Consider the following 13,746-nt stretch of genomic DNA (forward strand, 5'->3'; position numbering starts at 1 on the left):
CTATTCATACAAGTTCTCGGAATGAGGAGCTTCTCAACCCAAAACAATCTTTTTGTACGAAACACATTAATTGCAATAGGGAACAGCAAACAAAAAAATGTGAAAGCCTCATCAAATACTTCTTTTACTGTAAATGTTCTAATAATAATAATAATACAACTAATTGCGTGCTTAGTGAATATAACCATCAGCTCCCCTGTAACTTGTAACCTTTTACTGTTGACGCAAGAAAAAAAAAACGACACGTGGCCCCCTTCTTCGATGCTGTTCTTTTCAGCATTTTTCCCCAACATGTAAATGATTCAAAGTGAGACAACAACAGAGAGTGAGAAAAAAAAGGTAGAGAGAGAGAGAGAGAGAGAGAGAAGTCATTGAATGTATTTAAAGCTCTTGTTTCCAGAGCGATCTGGCTCATTGCAGCGTTTCCTTGTTAGATGGCAGTGCTGCCTTTTGGCTCACATTCTTGTGCTTGAGATAAGGAAGTGAATTGAGTAATCATCATCAGGGGTGTGTGCAGGCTGTGGAGGGGGGAGAGAAGACCTGGGCAGCTTTTCCGCACAGAGAGAGGCGAGGAGGAGTCAGCTCTGTGCTCACCTGTCTGTCCGCACATTCCACAGCCAACAATCGGCCGGACAAGACCGACAAAAGGGGACGCCGCAACCAGGTAAGACATTTTTTGAACATTCCTGTCCGTCCGATAGAACGAGGAAGTAGATTTGGTGGCTTATTTTTTCTATGCCTTCCAGGTAGAAGTTTTCAAACTTAGCCTTGTGGTTGTCAGATGGGAGCCTTAACTGTGGCCCCTGACATCACCAAAGGGCCGCACATAATGTTCAATATATGTAATGCAGACGTACTGGAATAAATGATGGTCAGAGACTGGGGACATGCTACAGGTTTGGTTGGAGACGTGGAGATTTGCTTCAAAAGACGTTAAGATATGGGGCTAGTAGGGGTTACTTTACAAATCAATTCTCCCACTGCAGGGATCGGAGGGCTGCACAAAAAGTATCAAAGGGTCGCATGTGGCCCTCAGGCCAAAGGTTGGGCAATAGGGAATTAGCCGAAGATGAGAAAGTTACGTAAAAAGAGCAGCTTCATAACAACGTATGCAATGTAAGTGTGTCAACATTCCTGCTGGGAAATAGGAGACTGAGGTATGGTGGGTCAAGAGAGAAAAGATAGTAAACAAGAATAAGGGATTCTACTCAAGGAATGGAGGGTCAAGTCATAGGAGATAAAACATACTTAGGAAGAGCTTGTAGGGTTCTGCACAGTGGTCAAGGTATGGTAGGTCAAGGAGTAGAGATCAGGTAGGATTATGTACAGTGTTCAAGGTATGGTGGGTCAAGACTTAGAGAGAAAAGATACTTAAAGCTTGTAGGGTGCTGCACAGTGGTCAAGGTATAGTGGGTCAACAAAGATACTTAGACAAGGGTTGTAAAAGATACTTAGAGACAAAAGATACTTAGCAAGGGTTGTAGGTTTCCCCACATTGCTCGAGGTATGGTGGGCCAAGACATAGATAATATACTTAGAAAGAACTTGTAGGGTTCTGCACAGTGCTTGTGGTATGGTGGGTCAAGTGTTAGAAAAGATACTTAGCAAACGTGTATAAGATTCTGCACAGTGTTCAGGGTATGGTAGGTCAAGGAGTAGAGAGCAGATAGGATTCTGCACAGTGTTCAAGGTATGGTGGGTCAAGACTTAGAGAGAAAAGATACTTAGAAAGAACTTGTAGGGTTCTGCACAGTGGTCAAGGCAGGTGGGTCAAGGCATAGGAGAGAAAATATACTTAGCAGGGGTTTTAGGGTTTGCCCACATTGCTTGAGGCATGGTGGGTCAAGACTTAGAGAAGATCCTTAGAAAGAAAATATATGATGCACATTGTTGAAGGTATGGTGGGTCAAGACTTAGAGAGAAAATATACTTAGGAAGAGCTTGTAGGGTTCCCCCACATTGATCGAGGTATGGTGGGTCAAGACTTAGAAAATATACTTAGCAGGGGTGTATAGGCTTCAGCACAGTGTCCAAGTTATGGTGGTTCATGGAATAGGGGAGAAAAGATTTGTAGCAATAACATGTAGGGATCTATACAGTGCTCAAGGTATGGTGGGTCAGGACTAATGCCCCGTACACACGAGCGGAATTTCAGTCGGAAAAATCTTGGATGGTTTTTCCAATGGAATTCCGCTCAAGCTTGGCTTGCATACACACGGTCACACAAAAGTTCGCTGAACTTTCGACCGTCAAGAACGGGGTGACGTACAACACTACGACGAGCCGAGAAAATGAAGTTCAATGCTTCTGAGCATGCGTCAAATTGTTTCCGAGCATGCGTAGGAATTTTGCGCGTCGGAATTGCTACAGACGATCACATTTTCGGATAGGAACTTTTTCCGCTTGAGAAATTGAGAACATTCTCTCAATCTTTTGCTGGCTGGAATTCGGCCAGCAAAAGTCCGATGGAGCATACACGCGATCGCATTTTCCAACCAAAAGCTCTCATCGGTCTTTTGCTGGCCGAATTTCCAATCGTGTGTACACGGCATTAGAGAGAAGAGATACTTAGCAAAAGCATATAGGATTCTGCACAGTGCTCAAAGTATGATGGGTCAAGGAGTAGAGAGCAGTAAGATAGGATTCTGCACAGTGTTCAAGTTATAGTGGGTCAAAGCATAGGAGAAAAAAAATACCTGGAACAAGCTTGTAGGGTTCTGCACAGTGCTCGAAAGTATGGTGGGTCAAGGCTTATAAAAGATACTTAGCAAGAGTGTATAGGATTTTGTACAGTGTTCAAAGTTTGGCGGGTCATGGCATAGGAGAAAAAAGATACATAGCAAGTGTTGTAGGATTCCCCTACATTGCTCGAGGTATGGTGGGTCAAGCCATAGGAGACAAAATTTACTTAGCAAAAGTGTGTAGGATTCTGCACAGTATTTAGGGTATTGTGGGTCAAGCCATAAGTGAGAAAAGATACTTAACAAGTGCCCATAGGATTCTGCACAGTGCTCAAGGTATGATGTGTCTAGGCATAGGAGAGAAATGATACTTAGCAAGAACATATAAGATTCTGCACAGTGCTTGAGGTATAGTGGGTCAGGGAGCAGACAGCAAAAGATAATTAGTCAGTGTATAGGATTATGCACAGTGTTCAAGGTATGGAGGGTCAAGCCATACAGAGAAAAGATACTTAGCAAGAGCTTATAGGGTTCTACGCAGTACTCAAGGGGAGAATGTATACTTAGCAGAGAGTAAAGGATTCTGCACTGTGCACCTGGTAAGGTGGGTCAAGGAGCAGAGGGAAAAAAAGACACTTGGTCAGAGCATATAGGATTCTGCACAGTGTTCAGGGTATGGTATCAGAAGAGACTGTAGGAACCTAATATGTACAGTTTGGAGGAAACAAGAGAAACAGGGGACATGACTGAAACCTTTAAACACATTAAGGTTAAGTAGGGCATTCTTTTTTCAATATGAAGCTAAGATCAAGAACAAGGGGGCATGATTTCAAACTAGCAGGAGGAGCATTTAAAAATAATAAGTATTATTTTACTGAAAGGGTAGTTGATGCTTGGAACAGACTTCCTGCAGAGGTTGTGAGCCAGTCAGCAGTAAGTGGCTGTAAACATATTTGGGACACAGATCTATACAAAAGGGGGCAGATGTGATGGACCATTTGGTCTTTTTCTGGTGACATGCTTGTATGGTGGGTCAAGACGTAGAGATGTAAGAGACTTAGCAAGAGCATGTAGGGTTATGCACAGTGTTTGCGGTATGGTGGCTCAAGACATGGAGAATAAAGTAACCCATGAAAAGCTTCTAGGATTCTGTACAGTGTTTAAGGTTTGGTGGCTCAAGACATGGAGAATAAAGTAATCCATGAAGACCTTCTAGGATTCTGTACAGTGTTTGAGGTATGGTGGCTCAAGACATTGAAAATAAAGAAACCCATGAAAAGCTTTTAGGATTCTGTATAGTGTTTAAGGTTTGGTGGATCAAGACACAGAGAATAAGGTAACCCATGAAGACCTTCTAGGATTCTGTACAGTGTTTGAGGTATTGTGCCTCAAGACATGGAGAATAAGGTAACCCATGAAGACCTTCTAGGATTCTGTACAGTGTTTGAGGTATGGTGGCTCAAGACATGGAGAATAAGGTAACCCATGAAGACCTTCTAGGATTCTGTACAGTGTTTGAGGTATGGTGGCTCAAGACATGGAGAATAAGGTAACCCATGAAGACCTTCTAGGATTCTGTACAGTGTTTGAGGTATGGTGGCTCAAGACATTGAGAATAAAGAAACCCATGAAGACCTTCTAGAATTCTGCACAGTTTTGGAGGTATGGTGGGTCAAGGATCAGAGAGAAAGAGATGAGCAGCTTATAGGATTCTGCGGTGCCTGACTTTTAGATATAATATTATTATTACAATGTAATTTTTACAGTCCCAGCAGAAGGTCTCAGAGAATTGATTAATTCCTGCAGATCACACACATCTTTGGGAGAAATAAAAATAGCTGTTAGCTTGTTTTTAAACAGGTACTCTTTAGCAGCCTGCCTAGGAGTCCTGTGCAAAACTTTAATCGAAGAGGTATTTATATTATAAAAGCTATATTATAAGTATTATAGGATTGTATTATAGGATATTTATTATCATGGTCCCATAGTCTCAGCAGCCTGCACAGACTCTGGTTGAAATACAGCGTTAGTGTTCTGGAAATCATTGAAGGAACTTAGTAAGCGTGTCTATCATTCCATTACAGACGGTATGGATGATGTTCTGAATGTATTCCTCCTTGAGAAGTGGCAGTTACGGGTTATATGATCATCTTATATAAATACATAAATGGTCCATGGTGCAAAGGACAAGGGGGCACTCTTTGCATTTGAAGGAAAAGAAGATTAAACTCCACATATGAAAAGGATTCTTCACAGTAAGGGCTCATTTATACTTGCTTCGGCTTCAACACACATTGACGGCTACTTTACATTAGCTTCAAAACAATTCTTCGGACAGGCTGTTAAAGCTCTATGAACGCTAGTCAAAGCTCCCATCACTAAATAAAATGGTTAGCTTACAGTCCTGTTTATACCAGCTTTTGCTTGGCTTTGCTTCGGCTTTGCTTCAAAAATTATACCATATGTAGCTTTAGTGGTGCTTCAAAGCGTCTTCAAAGCCTCCATAGAAGTCTATGGCAAAGAACGCTTGAAGCCCCACCAAAGCCCCACCTAAGGCTCATCGAAGCCTCATCGAAGCTCCACCAAAGCCTCATCGAGCTCCACCAAAGCCTCATCGAAACTCCACCAAAGCCTCATCAAAGCCCCACGAATAGAGTTGCTACCTCCTTCCTTTAAACCCGAACAGATATGAATTACACAGGTTCTGAGGCTAATTAAATGCAGATAAGGCACCAAGTGAGTTTAATTAACACCTTAATCAGCCACAGAACCTGTGTAATTAATATGTGTTCTTGTTTAAAGGGGTGAGGTGGCAACCATACCCACGAAGCCTCATCGAAGCACCAAGCAAAAGCAAGGTGTAAACCGGACTGTAAGCTAACCATTTTATTTAGTGACAGGAGCTTTGACCGGCGTTCAGAGAACTTTACCAAAGCCTGTCCGAAGCCTTGTTTTGATGCAAGTGTAAACTAGCCCTAAGAGCTGTAAAAAAAAATGTGAAGCAGGAGCTAGTTTTAGCCAAATCAGTAGACTCTTTAAGAATAATGCTGGATGTTTGTAAATGTACACAGGGGGAGATCTACTAAAACTGGTGCACTCAGAATTTGGAGCAGCTCTGCATGGTAGCCAATCAGCTTCTAACTTCAGCACGTTCAATTAAGCATTGACAATAAAACCTGGAAGCTGATTAGTTTCTATGCAGAGCTGCACCAAATTAATAATAATATTAAAATTGATAAGATCTAACACTGTAGATTGTTGATCCGATGAATATCCAATTGCCTTAGGGGATCAGGAAGAATTTTTTTTTCCACGTTGGACAAATTGGATCATGTTTGGTTCAAGGGTCTCCTTGCCTTTCATTTAGTCAGCTGTGAGTTTAGGTGGGGAATTGCAAAGATGTTCCCACAGGGCATGGAACGGCACATCCTTATTGTAGTTCTGCGCTGTGGTGCCATTCGTTCTTAATGGCATCCCAATGCACCTTGGGAACGCACACGTTCCTGCACTAGAAAGAATGGGAATCAGTTCTGGTGGGGTGCATTTAAAAAAAAAGGTGCAAGTAATTTTTTTAGTGCTCTGGGCAGTGCATTCAAATGAATAGGCTGCCTTAATGCAGTACACTTTGACGCATATAAAATGCGCATTCAACGCCAGCGCACTGTGGCACCCGCATAGGTGTGTATCAAGACTTAGGGCTCTCAGGATGCAAGTTTTCAGTTTATTAGTTCATTTTTCTATTAGTTAAACTCCATGGAATATGTCTTATTTTTAATCTAATAAGTAACAAACTAGCTGACAATACTGAATGTAACTGTCAATATGTAACAATGTAGCTGACAATATGTAACAATGTAGCTGACAATATGTAACAATGTAGCTGACAATATGTAACAATGTCTATCGCCAGGTTAATATTTGTATAATATCTGTTAGTATGGGTTTCCTGCACCTTTTATCAACAGGGGAAGGCTGGCTGGCAATGGCGTCCCTAGGGGGGGCCAGAGGGGGCCCTGAACCCCCCAACATTATGCTGTGCCCCCCAATTAAAACATTTTTTTTTTTTTTTTTACAAAAAGGCAATGTCTTTTTGTTTGCATTTGTAGCGGATGCGCCGCATCTTGCTTGGGCCGCCGCTGGAGTAACACAGTCTCTATTGAGAGGGAGAGCGTTCCCAGTCAGCTCCTGCGGGTGATTTCTCCCCCCTCCCTCTGCTCGCTGACATTGCATAATGCGAGCGCTCACACAACCACGGCCGCCCGATCTGCTCCTTCCCCTGCATCCTCATTGGCAGGGAGAAGAGCGAGTTGCAGGAAGGACTCCACCAGGACTCTCACTTACTGAAAAAAACAGACTGATTTCTCCCGTCCTTAGGACAGGAGAACCAGCCTGTAAATTCCAAGAGATGCCAGACCAGCGCTGTCAATAGCAGGGGCAGGAGGGCAAGAGGAGGCTGGGGAACCCCACAGTGGCAGAACACCAGGGCCCGGAGGCAAGACAACCTTTGCAACCCTGATAGTTCTCCCAGTGCTTTGGACCCTTATATTTTCTTGGTATGCTGGTGACCTATATCTCTTGTTTTCTGCCACCCTGGGGGGCCCCAATACAGTAGGAAGGGAGCTCACTGCAGAACAAAGGGCTCGTTGTGGGATCGTAGTAAAGGGCCCCAGGATATATATATATATATATATATATATATATATATATATATATATATATATATATATATATAATATATAATATAAAATTGCATTTTATAGTTGCCCCCCTACTTTTGTCCCTGTCCCCCCACGTGCCCCACCTAAATATGAAAGCTGGAGACGCCACTGCTGGCTGGAAAAGACAAGGGAGACAAAAGGATTTTACTGAATGGGACATCAGCTTACAATAAACAATTGTCAATCTTCGGGTAAAAATGAGACCAGATTGGACTCTGAAAAATGCCAAAAAAAAACATTTTAGGTAAAAAATAAATGGCACGGAAGTGGTATTAAACCCAGAACCAAAAATATATTGCAGCTTACCAATCATTAGATATGGTGGCTGCATTCCTTTTCTTTTTTTAGTCTTTTTTTTCCCCCTCTGTTTTCATCTGGTGATCTGGTCAGTAACACACCTCCTGTATTAGAGTGCCCCCATTTGGCATGAAGGAGCACAGGAGGCGCAGCGGGCAGTAGCATCGTCAAGTCTGGGGGGGACGGTAGCGTTAAATGTATTAGCAAATTTAGATACGTTAACTAATTATAGCCAAACTCGACTTTGCGGCGCCGCACCGATTTCCAAAAGTAGTTCCTGCACTACTTTTGGCGACTTCGGGGGGCGATTTCAATAGACATCTGTGCATGAACCCGCACAGATGTCTTTCAAATCGCCCCCCCCCCCCCCCGAACTCGCACTGAAATGCGAGTTTTAAATCGTGCGAGTTCAGCTGAACCTGCCTACCCGCCTACAATGTGAACGTACCCTAATGGCCCGTACACACGATCCGAATATCATACGAGAACTGTCCTCCGAGGAAGAATCGTACGATTTTTGGATTGCATGTACACTACTTTCGAGAGCCAATCACGTTCATTCAATATTATTCGACCGGACAAGCATGAAAATTTTCCTCGTTTGATACCAGATCGTACGATTTTCGTTTAGTCTGTATAGTTGTCGTCCGAAAATACAATTACATTACAACACGTGACATCACTTCCGATTTTTTTTTTTCTGTTGTACGAGAATTTTCGTGACTTTATTTACCTATTCAATTTCTACCTGTGACTATTAAGTGCCGATTCACACAGGGGCAATACGACTTCAGCGCGACTTTGCAAGGAGACTTTAATGCAGCTTCAACGCGACTTCAGAGTGACTTTGCAAGGCGACTTCAACGCGGCTTCAGCGCAACTTTAGGCAATTTACAACGCGACTTCAAGTCGCCTCCAGGACAGGCGACTTTGGCTGTGGCCAATCACAGAATAATCGGCTCTCTGGGAGGGAGGGGTTTGCCTGGGAAAACAAATTTCTTTTCCTGTAAAGTCGCTTTAATATAGATGGAGATCCGACTTGGAGGCGACTTCCATTGAATTCAATGGGTACAAGTCGCCTAGAAGTCGGATTGAAGTAGTGCAGGAACCTTTTCTGAAGTCGGATCGACTTCAGTAGTGTACATTAATGCCGCGTACACACGAGCGGACTTTACGGCAGACTTGGTTCGGCGGACCGGAGTCCGTCGGACAATTCGATCGTGTGTGGGCTCCAGCGGACTTTTTTTTCCCAAAAGTTCGACGGACCTAGAAATGAAACATGTTTCAAATCTTTCCGACGGACTCAAGTCCAGGTCGAAAAGTCCGCTCGTCTGTATGCTAGTCCGACGCTAGGGCAGCTATTGGCTACTGGCTATTGTTTTAGTCCAGTCGTACTTCATCACGTACGAATCCGTCAGACTTTAGTTGATCGTGTGCAGGCAAGTCCGTTCATTCGGAAGGTCTGTCGAAAAGTCCCCTGGACCAAGTCTGCCATAAAGTCCGCTCGTGTGTACGCGGTATTAGACGCTCTCATTGACTATAATGCGTTTCCCAAAGTCAAGCGACTTGGGGCGACTTGAGGGCTGACAAGTCGGATCCCAAGTCTTTGTAGTGTGAACCGACCCTAAGCGAAAAAGGTCGTACGGTCTGTCGTACGATATTCGGATCGTGTGTACGGGCCATTACATACACTCACCGGCCACTTTATTAGGTACACCTGTTCAATTGCTTGGTAACACGAATTTCCAATCAGCCAATCACATGGCAACAACTCAATGCATTTAGGCATCTAGACGCGGTGAAGACGACTTTCTGAAGTTCAAGCTGAGCATCAGAATAGGGAAGAAAGGGGATTTAAGTGACTTTGAACGTGGCATGGTTGTTGGTGCCTGAGTATTTCAAAAACGGCTGATTTACTGGGATTTTCACACACAACCATCTCTCGGGTTTACAGAGAATGGTCCGAAAAAGAGAAAATATCCAGTGAGTGGCAGTTATATGGAGGAAAATGCCTTGTTGATGTCAGAGGTCAGAGGAGAATGGGCAGACTGGTTCCAGATGATAGAAAGGCAACAGTAACTCAAATAAGCACTCGTTATATTCAAGGTATGCAGAATACCATCTCTGAACACATAACACATCGAACCTTGAAGCAGATGGGCTCCAGCAGCAGAAGACCACACCGGGTGCCACTTCTGTCAGCTAAGAACAGGAAACTGAGGCTACAATTCACACAGGATCACCAATTGAAGATTGGAAAAGAGTTGCCTGGTCAGATGAGTCTCATTTTCAGCAGTGACATTCAGATGGTAGGGTCAGAATTAGGTGTAAACAACATGAAAGCATGGATCCATTCTGCCTTGTATCAATGGTCCAGGCTCATGGTGGTGGTGTAATGGTGTGGGGGATATTTTCTTGGCACACTTTGGGCCCCTTAGTACCAATTGAGTATCATTCAAATGCCACGGCCTACCTGAGTATTGTTGCTGACCATGTCCATCTCTTTATGACTACAGTGTACACATCTTCTGATGGCTCCTTCCAGCAGGATAATGCACCATGTCACAAAGATCAGATCATCTCACCACTGGACAATGAGGTCCCTGTGCTCCAATGGTCTCCACACTCACCAGATCTCATCCAATACACTCACCAGATCTCATCCAATACACTCACCAGATCTCATCCAATACAATCACCAGATCTCATCCAATACACTCACCAGATCTCATCCAATAAAGCACCTTTGGGATGTGGTGGAATGAGGGATTCCCATCATGGATGTGCAGCCGACAAATTTGCAGCAACTGTGTGATGTTATGTCACTATGGAGAAAAATCTCTGAGGAACGTTTCCAACACCTTGTTGAATCTATTCCACGAAGAATGAAGGCAGTTTTGAAGGCAAAAGAGGGGTCCAACCCGGTACTATTATTACTATTATTATTATTATACAGGATTTATATAGCGCCAACAGTTTATGCAGCGCTTTACAATATAAAAAGGAGACAGCACAGTTGTAATACAATAAAATACAAGAGGATTAAGAGGGCCCTGCTCAGAAGAGCTTACAATCTAGTAGGGCTGGGGTAAAAAATTGATTCAAATCTTGAATCGAGTTGAGAGGTCAAAATCGATTCAAAATTTAAGCAAATCGTTTTTATTTATTTTATTTTTTATTTTTTTTCACCGCGCCGGTCCTGAGGAGTTTTTAGGCGAGGCCGCGGCTTCGGCCCAGTCCGCAGACTGGGCCGAAGCCGCGGCCTCGCCTAATAACTCCTGCCCGCAGCTCCTCAGCACCGGCGCGGTGTCCAAAAAAAAAAACCCCTCAATTTGAATCGTGATTCAAGTTTTTTTTTTTTAACAAAATCGCAGATTTTTTTTTTTTTTTGAGAAAATCGCCCAGCTCTACAATCTAGAAAGTGTAAATGGTCGTTTTTAACCACCCCTGCCAGTGGTAAGTGGTTTGTCTCATCCCTGTAAGCTGATACATTCTGCTAGAGAGCTAGTGCTTTTATAAAACTTGCTTGCTGGATCACCAGATGAAAATAGAAAAAAAAAATCCTAAAAAAAAAAGAACACTAATGCAGTCATCACATCTGATGAGCTGCAATATAATAAATGTTTGCTTTTGGGTTTAATAGCGCTTTAAAGCTTCCATTTGATTGACATGGGAATGTAGTACATGCACTATGACCCCTTTGAATTTGCTGAGCAAACAGCAGTGCTAACTCCGACATTCTTGGAGCTTTAGACATGGAAGAGGCAAAGTGTGGATGGATTTGAAGTCCTAATCTGGAACCAGTACAGGCGTTCCCACTTCTGCCATAGCTGACTTGCATCAAGCCGCGTGGCTTTTTTGTTGCCTATTGGCTGCCATTGCCGGCAAAGAAAAAAAAAAGAGGCGCCGAGGCGTGCTCGTCCTCTACGGGTTAACCAAACAGGAAGTCCTCTGTGGGCTGTAAAATATCGCTCTCTCCGACGCACCGCCTTCATTTTACAGCAGCTTCTCCTTTGTACAGTTCCTGCTTTGTTTACCAACACCTCTCATTCATGAATGTTAAAGGGTCAGTCCACCTGAGACTGGTATTTCCTTGCTGGAAAAGTTATCTTAAAGACTTTTTAAATGGAACCCCCCCCCCCCCCACTGTAAAGCTAAAGCTTGGTATACGTTCGTCAAATTTAGTTTAGAACGTTCGCTCATTATTAGTTTGAAGACCCCTGTTCTAATCCTTAGTTGAGTCAAATCGGCATTCCTTTTTTGGAACACAGCGGTGGGAAAATAGAGCAGTGGGAAAATAGAAGGAGCAGGATGGAAAATGTTTCTTGACTGTGTACGTTTCTATGAGTGTAGGAGGTGGTGATTTATTTTCATTGAATGTTAAAAGCAAACAAAATACTTTTCAACAACAATCGAATGTACTGAGAATTTATGACTTTTCCGAAGAATGTTCGTACAAATATTCATACGAAATTCTACTAGTTACAGTGATGGTGAACCTCGGCACCCCAGATGTTTTGGAACTACATTTCCCATGATGCTCGTGCGCTCTGAAGTGTAGTGGAGCATCATGGGAAATGTAGTTCCAAAACATCTGGGGTGCCAAGGTTCACCATAACTAGTGTATACCCAGCCTTAGAAGAGAGGGGAGTTTTTGGGTAGTGACTCTAAAGGACAGTGGTCTCCATACTATGGGCCCGGGGGCCCTTTGCCTGCTTTTATCTGGCCCTTGGGGCACAATTTCATCCACTAATACCAACAATAAGGGCATAATTCCCCTACTGAGACCAGTGAAGGGGCACAATTCCTCCCCTATGGTCCCAACAATGGGGCACAATTCCTCCCCTATGGTCCCAACAATGGGGCACAATTCCTCCCCTATGGTCCCAACAATGGGGCATAATTCCTCCCCTATGGTCCCAACAATGGGGCACAATTCCTCCCCTATGGTCCCAACAATGGGGCATAATTCCTCACAATGATACCAACAATTGCGCCCAGTGACACCAATGATGGGGCACAATTTCATCTATTGATACCAACAATGGGTCATAATTCCATTACTGACACCAGTGAAGGGGCACAATTCCTCCCCTATAGTCACAACAATGGGGCACAATTTCTCCCAATGATACCAACAATTACGCCCAGTGACACCAATGATGGGGCACAATTTCATCCACTGATACCAACAATGGGGCATAGTTCCCCTACTGAGTCCAGTGAAGGGGCACAATTCCTCCCCTATGGTCCCAACAATGGGGCACACTTCCTCCCCAATGGTCCCAACAAAGGGGCACAATTCCTCCTCTATGGTCCCAACAATGGGGCAGAATTCCTCTCAATGATACCAACAATTGCGCCCAGTGACACCAATGATGGGGCACAATTTCATCCACCGATACCAACAATGAGGCATAATTCCCCTACAGAGACCGGTGAAGGGGCACAATTCCTCCCCTATGGTGCCAACAATGGGGCACAATTCCTCCCTTATGGTCCCAACAATGGGGCACAATTCCTCCCAATGATACCAACAATTGCGCCCAGTGACACCAATGATGGGGCACAATTTCATCCACTGATACCAACAATGGGGCATAATTCCCCTGCTGAGACCAGTGAAGGGGCACAATTCCTCCCCTACGGTCCCAACAATGGGGCACATTTACTCCCCTATGGTCCCCAAAATAGAGCAGAATTCCTCCCAATGATACCAACAATTGTGCCCAGTGACACCAATGATGGGGCACAATTTCATCCACTGATACCAACAATGGGGCATAATTCCCCTACTGAGCCAGTGAAGGGGCACAATTCCTCCCCTATGGTTCCAACAATGGGGCACAATTCCTCCCAATGATACCAACAATTGCGCCCAGTGACACCAATGATGGGGCACAATTTCATCCACTGATACCAACAATGGGGCATTGTTTTTTCCTACTGATGTCGGGACCTTTTCGACTTCCAATGGCCAGAGTTCGGCCCCAATAACGTCTGAAGGACAGTGAACTGGACCCCTGTTTGTAAAGTTTGGAGACCCCTGC

The 13,746-nt window shown here is 43.9% G+C and overlaps 1 protein-coding gene across 3 annotated transcripts in view; it reads left to right on the top strand.

The window, feature by feature from the left end:
• Positions 1-379: 379 nt before the first annotated feature.
• PTK2B (protein tyrosine kinase 2 beta) overlaps positions 380-13,746 on the top strand; it is a 198,524-nt gene continuing 185,157 nt past the window's right edge. Inside the window, exon 1 of one of the 3 annotated variants that reach the window (XM_073624881.1) lies at positions 380-664. The gene's annotated coding sequence lies outside the window, so the exon portion shown is untranslated. The remainder of the gene's footprint in view (positions 665-13,746) is intronic. The other 2 variants (XM_073624878.1, XM_073624880.1) reach the window with 2 other exon arrangements.

This window comes from Aquarana catesbeiana, linkage group LG04 (genome assembly GCF_042186555.1).
Source record: "Aquarana catesbeiana isolate 2022-GZ linkage group LG04, ASM4218655v1, whole genome shotgun sequence".
Classification (NCBI taxonomy): domain Eukaryota; kingdom Metazoa; phylum Chordata; class Amphibia; order Anura; family Ranidae; genus Aquarana; species Aquarana catesbeiana.